Source organism: Martes martes (genome assembly GCF_963455335.1).
Source record: "Martes martes genome assembly, chromosome: X".
NCBI lineage: Eukaryota > Metazoa > Chordata > Mammalia > Carnivora > Mustelidae > Martes > Martes martes.
In genome coordinates this window covers 46,244,771-46,258,596 of record NC_137897.1, presented here as the reverse complement: position 1 = coordinate 46,258,596, position 13,826 = coordinate 46,244,771, and the positions used below count along the sequence as shown (strand labels likewise).

The 13,826-nt window shown below is 37.7% G+C and overlaps 1 protein-coding gene across 1 annotated transcript in view; it reads right to left on the bottom strand.

Moving 5' to 3' along the window:
- The window catches only part of NBDY (negative regulator of P-body association), a 216,188-nt gene that overhangs the window by 145,255 nt on the left and 57,107 nt on the right, over nt 1-13,826 (bottom strand). The window lies entirely within an intron of this gene.

The following is a 13,826-nucleotide window of genomic DNA, read 5'->3' as shown; positions in this document are numbered from 1 at the left end:
TTTTTTATTATTTTTTTCATCATGGTAAGTGTACTCTTTAATATCCATAACCTATTTCACCCATCCTCCCACACAAACATATCACACTTTTTGTTCTGTTTCAAATTTTTATTTAAATTCCAGTTATTTTACATAGAGTTTAGTATTAGTTTCAGGTGTAGAATTTAGTGATTCATCACTTACAATATCCAGTGTTCAGCACACGTGTCCTCCTTAAGGATGGGTATTAATACCCATCATCCATTTGACCTATTCCCTGTCGAACTCCCCTCCAGCAACCCTGACTTTGTTGTCTTGAGTTAAGTGCCTATTTTATGGTTTGTCCCTCTCCTTTATTCCCTCTATGTTGATTTGTTTCTTAAATTCCACAGATGAATGAAATCATATGGTATTTGTCTTTCTCTGATTGACTCGTTTGGCTTAACATTATATTGTCTAGCTCTAGTCATGTTGCTACAAATGGAAACTTTCGTTTTTATGACTGAATAATATTCCATATATACATACACCATTTCTTTTTTAACCATCATCAATTGATGTACACCTGAGCAGCTTCCATATCTTGGTTATCGGAAATAATGCTACTATTAACACAGGGGGTGCCTGTATCCCTTTGAATTAATAGATGTGCATTAATTGTATAAAATCCCAGTCATTAGAGTGCTGGCTCATAGTAGTTCTATTTTTAACTTTTTGAGAAACCACAGCACTGTTTTCCAAACTGTCTGTACCACCAACTGTGCACAAGTGTTCCCTTTCCTCCACATCCTTGATAAAATGTTCTTTCTTTTCTTGTTTTTAGCCATTCTGACAGATGTGAGGTAATATCTCATTGTGCTTTTAATTTGTATGTCCCTGATGATAACTGATGATAAGCATCTTTTTATGTGTCTCTTGGCCATCTGGATGTCTCCTTTGTGGAGAAATGTCTGTTGATGTCTTCTGCCAATTTTTAATTGGATTATTCAGGGGGTTTTTGGTGCTGAAGAGTATCTCTTTGTATATTTTGGATATTGCCCCTTTATCAGATATGTCATTTGCAAGAGTCCTCCCCAATCAATAGGCTGACTTTTAGTATTTTTGGTTTATTCCTTTGCTGTGCTTTTTATTTTGATATATTCCCAATAGTTTTATTTCCTTTATTTCCCCTTGTTCTCAAAAGACATATACAGAAGGCTGCTGCTATGACCAATGTTAGAGAAACTACTATGTCCTCTTTTAGGATTGTTATGGTTTCAGGTCTCATATTTAGGCCCTCAATACATTATGAGTTCATTTTGGTTTATGGTGTAAGAGAATGGCTCAGTTTCATTATTTTGCATGCACCTGGCCAGTATTCCCAACACCATTTGTTAAAGAGACTATCTTCTCCCCATTGCATATTATTGCCTCCTTTATTGAAATTTAATCGACTGGGGTGCCTGGGTGGCTGAGTTGGGTAAGTGTCTGCCTTTGGCTCAAGTCACGATCTTGGGATTCTGGGATTGAGCCCCATGTTGGGCTCCCTGCTCAGCATGGAACCTGCTTCTTCCTTTTCTCTGCTCCTTCCCTCCACTCCTACACTCTCTCTTTCAAATAAATAAATATTTTTAATTAAAAAATAAATTGAAGGGCATCTTGGTTCTTTCCACAGGTTGGCAACCGTGGCCATTGCTGCTATAAACATTGGGGTACAGATGGCCCTTCTTTTCACTGTATCTGTATCTTTGGTGTCAATACCCAGTAGTGCAATTGCAGGGTCATAGGGAAGATCTATTTTTAATTTCCTGAGGAATCTCCACACTGTTCTCCAAAGTGGCTGCACCAACTTGCATCCCCACCAACAGTGGAAGAGGGTTCCCCTTTCTCCACATCCTCTCCAACACATGTTGTTTCCTGTCTTGCTAATTTTGGCCATTCTAACTGGTGTAAGGTGGTATCTCAATGTGGTTTTGATTTGAATCTCCCTGATGGCTAGTGATGATGAACATTTTTTCATGTGTCTGATAGCCATTTGTATGTCTTCATTGGAGAAGTGTCGGATGAATGGATAAGGAAGATGTGGTCCATATACATTATGGAGTATTATGCCTCCATCAGAAAGGACGAATACCCAACTTTTGTAGCAACATGGACGGGACTGGAAGAGATTATGCTGAGTAAAATAAGTCAAGCAGAGAGAGTCAAGTATCATATGGTTTCACTTATTTGTGGAGCATAACAAATAACATGGAGGACAAGGGGAGATGGAGAGGAGAAGGGAGTTGAGGGAAATTGGAAGGGGAGGTGAACCATGAGAGACTATGGACTCTGAAAAACAACCTGAGGGTTTTGAAGGGGTGGGGGGTGGGAGGTCAGAGGAACCAGGTGGTGGGTATTAGGGAAGGCACAGATTGCATGGAGCACTGGGTGTGGTGAAAAAACAATGAATACTGTTATGCTGAAAAGAAATAAAAAATTTTTTAAAAAAGGAAAAAAAATAAATATTAAAGTTAATTGACCATGTAATTGTGGATTTATTTCTGGGTTTTGTATTCTGTTCTATTGATCTATGTCTCTATTTTTGTGGCACTACCATACTGCTTTAATTTTACAGCTTTGTAGTATAACTTGGAATCTCGAATTGGGATACCTATAGTTTGTCCCCCCACCCCACCCAAGATTGCTTTGGCCATTCCAGTTCTTTTGTGGTTCCATACAAATTTTAGGATTGTCTGTTATGCTTCTGTGAAAAACGCTGCTGGTATTTTGATAAGGCATACATTAAATGTGTAGACTCCTTTGCGTAATACAGACATTTACCAGTATTTGTTATTCCAATCCATAAGCATGGAATGTCTTTCCATTTCTCTGTGTCATATTCAATTTCTTTCATTAGAGTTTTATAGTTATCAGTGTACAGGTCTTTCACCTCTTTGCTTAATTATATTCTTAGGTATTTTATTGTTTTTGGTGCAATTGTAAACAAGATTATTTTCTTAACTTCTCTATCTGCTGCTTTATTAATAGTGTCTAGAAGTGTAATAGATTTCTGCACAATGATTTTGCATCTGGCAACATCACTGAATTAATTTATCAATTCTAGTAGTTTTGTGGTGGAGTCTTTGAGTTTTTTATTTTTTATTTTTTTTTTTTATTTAGGGTATCACATTATCTGCAAATAGTGAAGTGTTACTATTTCCTTATTGATTTTGACGCCTTTTATTTCTTTTTGCTTTCTGATTGCTGTGGTAAGACTGGACATCCTTGTCTTGTTCCTGACCTTAAAAGAAAAGCTCTCAGTTTTTCCTCATTGAATATGATGTTAACTGTGTTTTTCATATACACCCTTCATTATGTTCAGGTATGTTCCCTCTAAACCTACTTTGTTGAGGTATTTGTCATGAATGGATGTTGTACTTTCTCTATTGCTTTTTCTGCATCTCTTGAAATGACTGTATTGGTACACCTGTGTGGCTCAGTGGGTTAAACCTCTGCCTTCCGCTCAGGTCATGATCTCAGGGTCCTGGGATTAAGCCCCACAGTTGGGCTCCCTGCTCAGCAGGGAGCCTGCTTCTCCCCTCTCTCTGCCTGCCTACGTATGTTTTTCTCTCTGTCAAAATAAACAAACAAACAAATACATAAATAAATAAAAATTTGAGATTACTGTATCAGTTTTATCCTTGCTCTTACTGACAGGATACATAACATTGTTTACTGAACCCCCCTCCCAGAAATACATCCCACTTGATCTCTTGATTTTTTTTTTTAAATGAATTGTTGGATTTGTTTTGCTAGCATTTTACTGAGACTTTATTGAGAATTTTTGTATTTATGTTCTTCAGGGATCTTGGCCAGTAGTTCTCTTTTTTTGTGGTGTCTTCATCTGGTTTGTTATCAGGGTAATTCTGGCCTCATGGAATGAATTTGGAAGTCTTCATTCCACTTCCAAGTTTTGGAAAAGTTTTGTAAGAATAGGTATCAACTCCTCCTTAAATGTTTGAATTTCACTATGAAGATATCTGGTTGTAGATTTGTTGATTACTGATTTAATTTCTTTACTGGTAATTGGTCTGTTTGTTTCTGGTTCAGTTTTGGTTGGTTATATCTTTCTAGGATTTATGCATTTATTCCAGGCTGTCCAATTTGTTGGTATATACTTTTCACATAATAGTCTCTTACAATCTTTAGTATTTCTGTGAACTCAGTTGTTTTTCTCCTCTTTAACACATGATTTTACTGGAATCCTCTCTCTTTTTTTTTATGAGTCTGGTTAAAGATTTATCAATTTTGTTGATCTTTTAAAGAACCAGCTCCTATAATAATAATAATTTAAAATTATTATTATTTTTTACTCTGTATCACTTATTTCTGCTCTAATCTTATTATTTTCATCCTTCTCCTAGTTTGGGGTTTTGTTTGTTGTTCCTTTTGTAGTTCATTTAGGTTAATGTTAAGTTGTTTAAATAAATACTTATCCTGCTTCTTGACGTTAACCTGTATTTGCTATAAATCTACCCCTTAGAGCTGCTTTTCCTGACTCATAAAACATTGGATCACTGTATTTTCATTTTAAATTCTCTCCATGTAGTATTTCTTTCATCTTTGATTTCTTGGTTTCATTGTTTAGTAGCCTGTTATTTAACCTCCATGTATTTGCATTCTTTCCAGTGTTTTTCTTGTCGTCGATTCCTAACTTCATAGCATTGTGGTCTGAAAAGATGCATGGTATGACTTCAATCATGTTAAACTTGTTGAAACTTTCTTTGTGGTCTAATATGTGATCTAGTCTGAAGAATGTTCCATGTGCACTTGAAAAGAAATGTGTATTCCACTGTCTTAGGATAGATGTTCTGAGTACATTTAAGTCCACTTGGTCCAACGTATCATTCAACACAACTGTTTCCTTGTTGATTTTCTGTGGGGATGATCAGTTCATGTAAATGAAGTGTTAAAGTCCCCAACTATCACTGTGTTACTATGAATTAGTGCCTTTAAGATTCCTATTAACCATTTTATGTATTTTGCTTCTCCCATGTTTGCTGCACAAATCTTTACATGTTATATTTTCTTTTTGGAATGTCCCCTTTATTACTACATAGGTTCCTTCTTTGTCTATTCTTAAAATCTTTGTTTTAAAGTCTATTTTGTCCAATATAAATATTGAAACTCTGGCTTTCTTTTCACATCCATTTGCATGATAAATGATTATCTCCTCACTTTCAATCTGTGGGTGCGTTTATGACTAAAACAACTCTCTTGTAGGCAGCACAGAGGTGGGTCTTGTTTTTTATCCATTCTGATACCCTATGCCTTTTGACTGGAGCATTTAGTCCACTTACTTTTGGAGTGATCATTGAAAGATATTAATTTAGTGCCATTGTGTTACCTGTAAAGTTGGTGTTTCTGGAGATTTTCTCTGTTCCTTTCTAATTTGTTGTTTTTGGTCTTTCCTCCCCCCCCCCCCCACTCAAAGAGTCCCCTTTAATATTTCCTGCAGGGCTGGTTAAGTGGCCACAAATTCCTTTGGTTTTTGTTTGAGAAACTCTTTAATTCTCCTTCTATGATGAATGACAGCCTTGCTGTATAAAGTATTCTTGGCTGAATACTTTTCACATTTAGCATGTTGAATATATCCTGCCACTCTCTTCTGGCCTGCTATGTTTCTGTGGACAGATCTGCTGCAAACTTTACCTGTCTTCCTTTGTAGGCTAACAACTTTTTTCACCCTTTGGCTTTCAAGAATCTTTTCTTGTCTGTGTTTATTCTCTCAGTCCTCAGATCGATTTCCTAGGTGTTAAGAATGACTTGATATTTGCCTGCTGTGTTCAAGGATTGAGGGAAGCATAACGTCCTCCTACTATTCCACCATCTTAACCTAGATTCAGCAGTTTATATGTGTCTAGGATTTTATCCATTTCTTCCATGTTGCCCAATTTGTTGTGCATAGTTTTTCATAATGATCTCTTATAACTGTTTGTATTTCTGTGGTGTTGGTTACTATTTCTCTTCTCTCATTTGTGATTTTATTTCTTTGGATGCTTTTTCTTCCCTCTGATACATCTGGCTAGAGGTTATCAATTTTATTGAGCTTTTCAAAGAACCATCTCCGGTTTACTTGGTCTATTCTACTGGGGTTTTTTGTTTGTTCTGTATCACTTATATCTGCTCTCTTCCTTATTATTCCCTTTTTTCTGGCTTTGAGCTTCATTTGTTGTTATTTTTCTGGCTCCTTTATGTGTAAACTTAGGCTGTTTGAGATTTTTCTTGCTTCTTAAAATAAGGTGTATTGCTATATATTTCCCTATTAAGACTGCTTCTCCTGCATCCAAAAGATTTTGGGCCATTGTCCAATGTTGTTTTTATTTCCTGGTTGATTTGTTTCACTGTTTAGTAGCATGTTGTTTAACATCCATGTATTTGTGATCTTTTCAAATTTTTGCCTGTGGTTGACTTCAAGTTTCATAACATTATGGTGAGAAAATATGCATGGTATGATTTCCATCTATTTATACCTTTTGAGGCCTGATATGTGACCTAGTATGTGATCCATCCTGAAGAATACCCCATGTGCACTCAAAAAGAATGTGTATTCTGCTGCTTTAGGATGAGATGTTCTGAATATATCTGTTAAGTGATCTAATGTGTCATTCAAAGCCATTGTTTCCTTGTTGATTTCGTGTTTCAATCATCTGTTCATTGATGTAAGTGGGGTGTTAAAGTTCCCTACTATTTTTGTATTATTAATAATTATTTCTTTTATGTATGTTGTTAATTCATTTATATATTTGGATCGTCCCAAGTTGGTGGCATAAATATTTACAATTGTTTGATCTTCTTGTTGGGTAGACACCTTTATTGTAATATAGTGCCCTTCTTCATCTCTCATTACAGTCTTTGGTTCAAATTTAGTCTGTCTGATACAAGTATGTGATTTATCCTGGAGAATACCCCATGGCAATAAATAATTATCTATCAATAATTACTTTGGATGTAAATTAGGACTAACTACACCAATCAAAACACTTATGGTGACAAAATGGATAAAAAACTCAATACCCATCTATATGCTGATATAGTGAATATATATGCTGCCTACTTTGGCTTTCTTTTGACATCCATTATCACGACAAATCTTTGTCCATCCCCTCATTTTCAATCTGCAGGATTCTCTAAAACGAGTCCCTTCTAGGCAGCATATAGATGGGTATCGGGCTTTTTATCCATTTTGTCACCATAAGTGTTTTGATTGGTGTATTTAGTCATAATTTACATTCAAAGTAATTACTGATAGATAATTATTTATTACCATTGTGGCACTTTTGTTATTCTTTTTATAGTTCTCTGATCCTTTAATAGCTTTCATGGTTTATTGCCTTTCTTTAGTTATATACTTGGAGTACATTCTCTTTATTACTTTATATCTCTTACTGTTTTTTTTTTTAATTTCTGGTTACCAATAGGTTTGTATATGACATCTTATGAATATTGTAGCCTATATTAAAGCAACGGTTGCTTAAGTTTGAACCCACTCTTTATTCCTCTTCCCTCCATGTTTTCAGTATATGGTGTCACATTTTACATCCTTGTATTTTGTGAATCCTTTGATTGATTTTTACAGATATACTTTTTACTGGTTTTGTGTTTACTACTTTTCATACTCTTACTTATGGTCTTTCCAGAGTCCCCTTTAATATTTCTTGTGGGGCTCGTTTAGTGGTCATAAACTTCTTTACTTTTGTCTGCCTGAGAAACTCTTTATCACTCCTTCTATTCTGAATGATAGCTTTGGTGGATAAAATATTCATGTGTGCAGATTTTCTCTTCACAGCACTTTGAATATATCATGCTGCTTCTTTCTGGCCTTCAAAGTTTCTGCTGTAAAATCCAATGATATCCTTATGTGGTTTCCCCTGCATGTAACTATCTTTCATTTGTTGTTTTTGAAATTCTCTCATTTTCACTACTTTTTGCCATTTTTATTACTATGTGTCTTGACATATATCTTCTTGGGTTCAGTTTCTTGGGGGATTTCTGTGCCTTCTAAATCTGGATCTCTGTTTTTCCCCCATATTCAGGTTGTTTTCAACTATTATTTAAGTAGTTTTTGACCCTTCACTTCTCTCTCTTCTCTTCTGGGAACCCTATAATGAGAATGCTATTGCTTTTGATGCAGTCATTGAGTTCTCTAAGTCTATTCTCATCATGCAGTATTTGTTTGTCTTTCACCTGTTCACCTTGATTACTTTTCATTACTCTATCCTTTAGGTCACTTATAAGTTCCTCCCCTTCCTATAGTCCACTATTTATTCCATCTATTGTATTTTATATATCAATTATAGAGTTCTTAATCTCTGATGTTATTTTTTAATCTCTTTATCAAGGGTCTCACTGATGTCCTCCACCCTTTCCTGAAGTCCAGTGAGTAACTTTATGATCATTACTTTAAGTCCTCTATCAGGCATATTATTTTTATCTGTTTCACATAGGTCTCTTGCTGTGGTGCTGCCCTGTTCTTTAATTTGGGACATATTTCTCTATCTCATTTTGTCTTGCTCTGTGTGTTTCTGTGTTAGGAAGTCAGATGTCTCCTCTTCTTGAGGGTAATGGCCTTATGAAGAAGAGGTGTTATAATGCCCTGCAGTGCATATGCCCTATTCCACAGAACATGGTACTTCATGGGCTGTCTCATGTGTGTTACATGTGCCCTGCAGTTGTGTCCTGTCCACTTTCTCCTTTAGTCCAATCATATACAGAGTCTCTCTTTGCCTGTTGTGAATTGGTCCCAGGGCATGGTGGGGCACGTGGTTTTAACAAGGTGCACTCTGATGCTTGCAAAATGAGATCTGCTGTCACTCCCAGAACTTGGGTCACCCAAGGTTCATCCAGAAACTATGCAAATCTGCCACAGCACACAATTTTATCTAGGTGCACCTCAAGCTTCTACATGGCCTGCAACTGCTGCTGTTGCCACTGCCACAAGGACGAAAGCCCCATAAAAAATGTGCGTTGGGAGACATGGTGTTGACAAGGTCTGCACTGGTCTTCTGGTTAAAGGAACTGTAGCAACATGACTGAAGGAAAGGTGACTGGGAAGAGCAGGTCCATCACAGTGCAAGATACAGGGCTAGATGTAAGTAAGTTAGGTAGGTGCCAGATTGATTCCTGCTGGTGGTAGTATATTTATCCTGGGGAATGGGGGAGTAGAAGACACCTGCTAGCTCCTTTGTTTCCTGCAGAAGTCCATCAGTAATCTCTGTCTCTCCATGACAGAGTGTAAATTCAGTAAATAAATCTCTCTCCTATATTCCCCAGCTGTTTTTCAAATAGTTGCTTCTAGGATGGTCCTCTAGGGTCTGTTTGTTGTGCTCTCTAAGGGTAGAGACACAACTTCCTCTTGTCCTGCCTGTTTTTACAGATCCAATCCCACTGATCTTTTATTCTAGGCTTTTAAGTCCCGCTGGTTTTAAGAACTCATGAAATTTGTCATTCTCAATTTCAAAGCCAAATATTATGGGAATTATTCTTTCCAGTGTGGAGTCCATGATGTGATAGCCTGGATCTCTCCCCTTTCAAGGCTCAAGGCTCCCTCCCTCTGTAGATGGCCAAGGGCCATTTTGCAACAAAACCATGTCTCCAACTTTCCTACCTTCCTTGATGTTGCCTCTTTACCTTTCACTGTAGTGTTTATTTAGTCTACTGGTTGTTTTCTAGGTTATCTACACTTGAGTGTTAACTAGTTGTATCCATGGGACAAGGTGAGCTTAGGGTCCCACTACTCTAATATCTTCTCAGGATACACATCTGTAGTAATCTATAGTAGTCTTATCTATGTTATGTTGATGGTCACTTAAGTTCAAACACATTCAAAAAGTACTGCATTACTTCTCCTCTCTCTAGTTTTTACGTGTGTATTTGTGTGTATATTTAAATTTGGTGAATCTCTCAAGTATTTTTTGATATAATTAATTTCAATGCTTTTGTTTTTTTAACTTTCACAGTAGTTCTATAAGTGAGTAATCTAATATTTTCATTGTATGTTTCCTTTTACTCATAACTTTTTGTTTTCTTTTAATTATGTTTCCCTTTTCCCACTTAATGAAGTGACTTTAAAAATAAATAATGAAGTGCCTTTATATATTGTTGTTTTTTTTTTTTTTTTTTCCTAAAACAGATTCAGTGGGGATAAACTTCATTAGCTTTTGTTTGGGAAACTCTCTCTCCTTCCAGTCTGAATGTAACTTTGCTGGGTAGGGGATTATTTGTTGTAGGTTTTTCTTCTTGCATTATGAATATATCACATCATTGCCTTCTCATGAGCAAAGCTGCTGCTGTATAATCACCTGATAGCCTTCTGGTGTTTCTCTTTTACGTAACTAGTTGATTTTTCCCTTGCTACTTTTCCCCTTGCTCTCTTTATCTTTAATCATTGACATTTTAATTATTATGTGTCTCAGTGGGGACATCCTTCCATTCACCTTATTTAGAGATATACATGCTTCCCGGACCTGGATCACATGTTTCTTTCCCCAGACTATGGAAATTTTTAGCCATTATTTCTTCAGATAAGTTTTCTGCCCCTTTCTCTCTCACTTCTCCTTCTGGAACTTGTATAATTAGAATATTAATAGACTTGATGCTGTCTCAGAAGGACCCTTAATCTTTCCTCATTTTAATTTTTTAAAAATTTTTGCTGTTCAGTTTGGCCACTTTCCAGAGCTCTCTCTTACAGATTACTGGTCCGTACTTCTATATCTTCTAATCTGCTCTTAGTTCCATGTAGTGGACTTTTTTTTTTCCCATTTCAGATGCAGTATTCTTCAACTGATTGGTTCTTTAAAAAAAAAAGATTTTATTTATTTATTTGACAGAGAGAGAGAGAGATCACAAGCAGGCAGAGAGGCAGGCAGAGGGGAGGGGGAAGCAGGCTACGCACTGAGCAGACACCCTGATGTGGGGCTCGATCCCAGGACCCTGAGATCGTGACCTGAGCCGAAGGCAGAGGCTTAACCCACTGAGCCACCCAGGCACCCTATTGGTTCTTTTTAATACTTTCTATTGCTTTTTTGAAGTTCTCTCTGAGTTCATCCACTCCTCTCCAGTCCAGTAACCATTTTTATGCCATTACTTTAAACTGTTTTTTAGAGAGATCATTTAATTCCATTTCACTTAGTTATTTTCTAAAATTTTGCCTCATTCTTTCTTTAGGAGCATATTCCTCTATTACCTCATTTTATTTGACATTGTTTCCATTAATTAAATGGATCAGCTATTTCTCCTACTCTTGAAGGACTGCCCTTGTGCTGACAGTGTTGGTTTAGTAGCTTTTGTTTTGTTTTGTTTTTAAAGATTTTATTTATTTATTTGACAGAGAGAGACACAGTGAGAGAGGGAACACAAGCAGGGGGAGTGGGAGAGGGAGAAGCAGGCTTCCCGCTAAGCAGGGAGCCTGATGAGGGGCTCAATCCCAGGATCCAGGGATCATGACCTGAGCCAAAGGCAGACACTTAATGACTAAGCCACCCAGGCACCTGGGTGGCTCAGCCAGTTTAACACCTTTTGTTGCCTGGTTGGAACTGTAGAAGGCACAAGTGAGATGACCCAGGAAAGTCCACTCAGGGGCTGCCTGGTAGGATGGCTTGAGGCGAACTGGGTGCAGACTGGAAGGTCCCAGGGCACTACATATAAAGGGCTTCTTGATAGGACAGGTGAAACTAAAAGGACTGTTCTCAAGGAGACTCTTGGCATTCTGTGCAGATTTGCTTTGGCAGAGCAGCTGGAGCTGCAGCAGGTACAGGCTGGGGGTTCTTAGTGCATTCAGTAGAGACAGTACTTTGGCAAGGCACCTGAATCCAAAGTGGGTGTGGACTTGGGGTGTCCTGGGGTGATTTGCTCCTGTGTTGCCTTGATGATATGGCTGGAGCTGTAGTGAGCAGTGTCCAGGAAGGTCCTCATGCACAGAATGCTGGGGCGACCTGGGTGGGATAACTGGAGATTGGGTAGGTGGTGGGAGCTATCTTGGAGGGATGACTGTGGCTACTATGAGCTAAGGGTTCAGGCCTCACCAAGGCAGCCAGCTGGTTAGATTGCCTGTTCCTGTCTGCATTATCAAGGTGCAGGGGGTGCATAAACAATGGCACTCACCAGCCCCTCCAATACAGCACTGTTCCCACAGTGCTTCTAGGGTTGTTTTCTTTATATGTTAGTTGTTCTTTTATCCATCTATCTATCTATCTATCATCTATCTATTTATTTTTAAAGATTTTATTTATTTGACAGAGAGAGACATAGCAAGAGAGGGGAACATAAGCAGGGCAAGTGGGAGAGGGATAAGCAGGCTTCCCGCCAAGCAGGGAGCCCGATACCCTGGGATCGTGACCTGAGCCGAAGGCAGATGCTTAATGACTGACCCACCCAGGGGCCCCACTTGTTCTTTTAAATCATAATTTTTTGGTGAAAGATGGTTTGGCCAAGGACTCAGGGGAATCATTAAAACATTAGGCCAGTGAGGGTGCCCAGATTCTGTTTTTATCTTTGCTATCAAGGTGGAGGGGGAGCATAAACAGTAGTACTCATCAGCCACTCTCATTCCAGAGAGCATTCTACAGGTCCCCCAACATTTTGCATGTACTGAAGGGCTTCAACTTTAAAATTCTAGTTGCTCTTTTAAACCACAGTTTGTTTGTTTGTTTGTTCTTCCCCTGTGACCTAGGGTAGAGAATCTGCTCCAAGCTTGTCAGTGTTATACCTCCAAAGTATAACTGCTGTTCACAGAATTGGGGACAGGGTTCTCATAGTTTCCTTGTGTCTGTCTCTCCTGTCATCATCTATGTATTCCCTCTATCCTTTGTTGTGGAGAAGCTGTTCAGTTAGCCTGCAATTCTTCTGGAGGAATTGATCTATATGTAGGTGATTTGGTCTATCTGTGGAGATGAGTTCAGGGTCTTCCTATGTTGTATTCTTGGATCCTGCCCTAAATTTTATCTTCTTATAAAGACTAACATATTTTAACACTTGTTTTAAAGTTTTTATTTAAATTTGAGTTATTTAACTAACAGTGTAGTATTAGTTTCAGGTATACAATACAGTGATTTAATACCTCCATACAACACCTGGTGTTCATCACAAGTACAATCCTTAATCCCCAACACCTATCTACCTAACCCATCCCAACTTGAAACCATCAGTTTGTAATCTATAGTCAAGGGTCTATTTCTTCATTTGCCTATCTCCTTTTTCCCCCTTTGTTTCTTGAATTCCACATATGAGTGGAATCATATGGTATATGTCTTTATCTGACTCACTTATGTGAGATATGTCATTTGCCATAATACTATAGGTCTCCATAGCATTGCAAATAGCAAGATTCCATTCATTTTTATGGCTGAGTAATATTCTACTCTATATCATACATACCATTTCTATTATTATTATTATTATTATGTTATGTTAGTCAACATAAAATACATCATTGGTTTTTGATGTAGTGTTTCATGATTCATTGTTTGCGTATAACACCCAGTGCCCTCCTTGGTACCCATCACTGGGCTAATCCAACCTCCCATCCTGGCCCCTTCTAAAATCCTCAGTTTGTTTCCTGGAGTCCACAGTCTCTCATGGTTTGTCTCCTCCTCTGATTCCCCACCCCTTCATTTTTCCCTTCCTTCTCCTAATGTTCTCCATGCTATTCCTTATGTTCCACAAATAAATGGAACCATATGATAATTGACTCTCTCTGCTTGATTTATTTCCCTTAGAATAATCTCCTCCAGTTCCATCCATGTTAATACAAAAGTTGGGTATTCATCCTTTCTGATGGCTGAGTAATATTCCATTGTATATATATGGACCATATCTTTATCCATTCA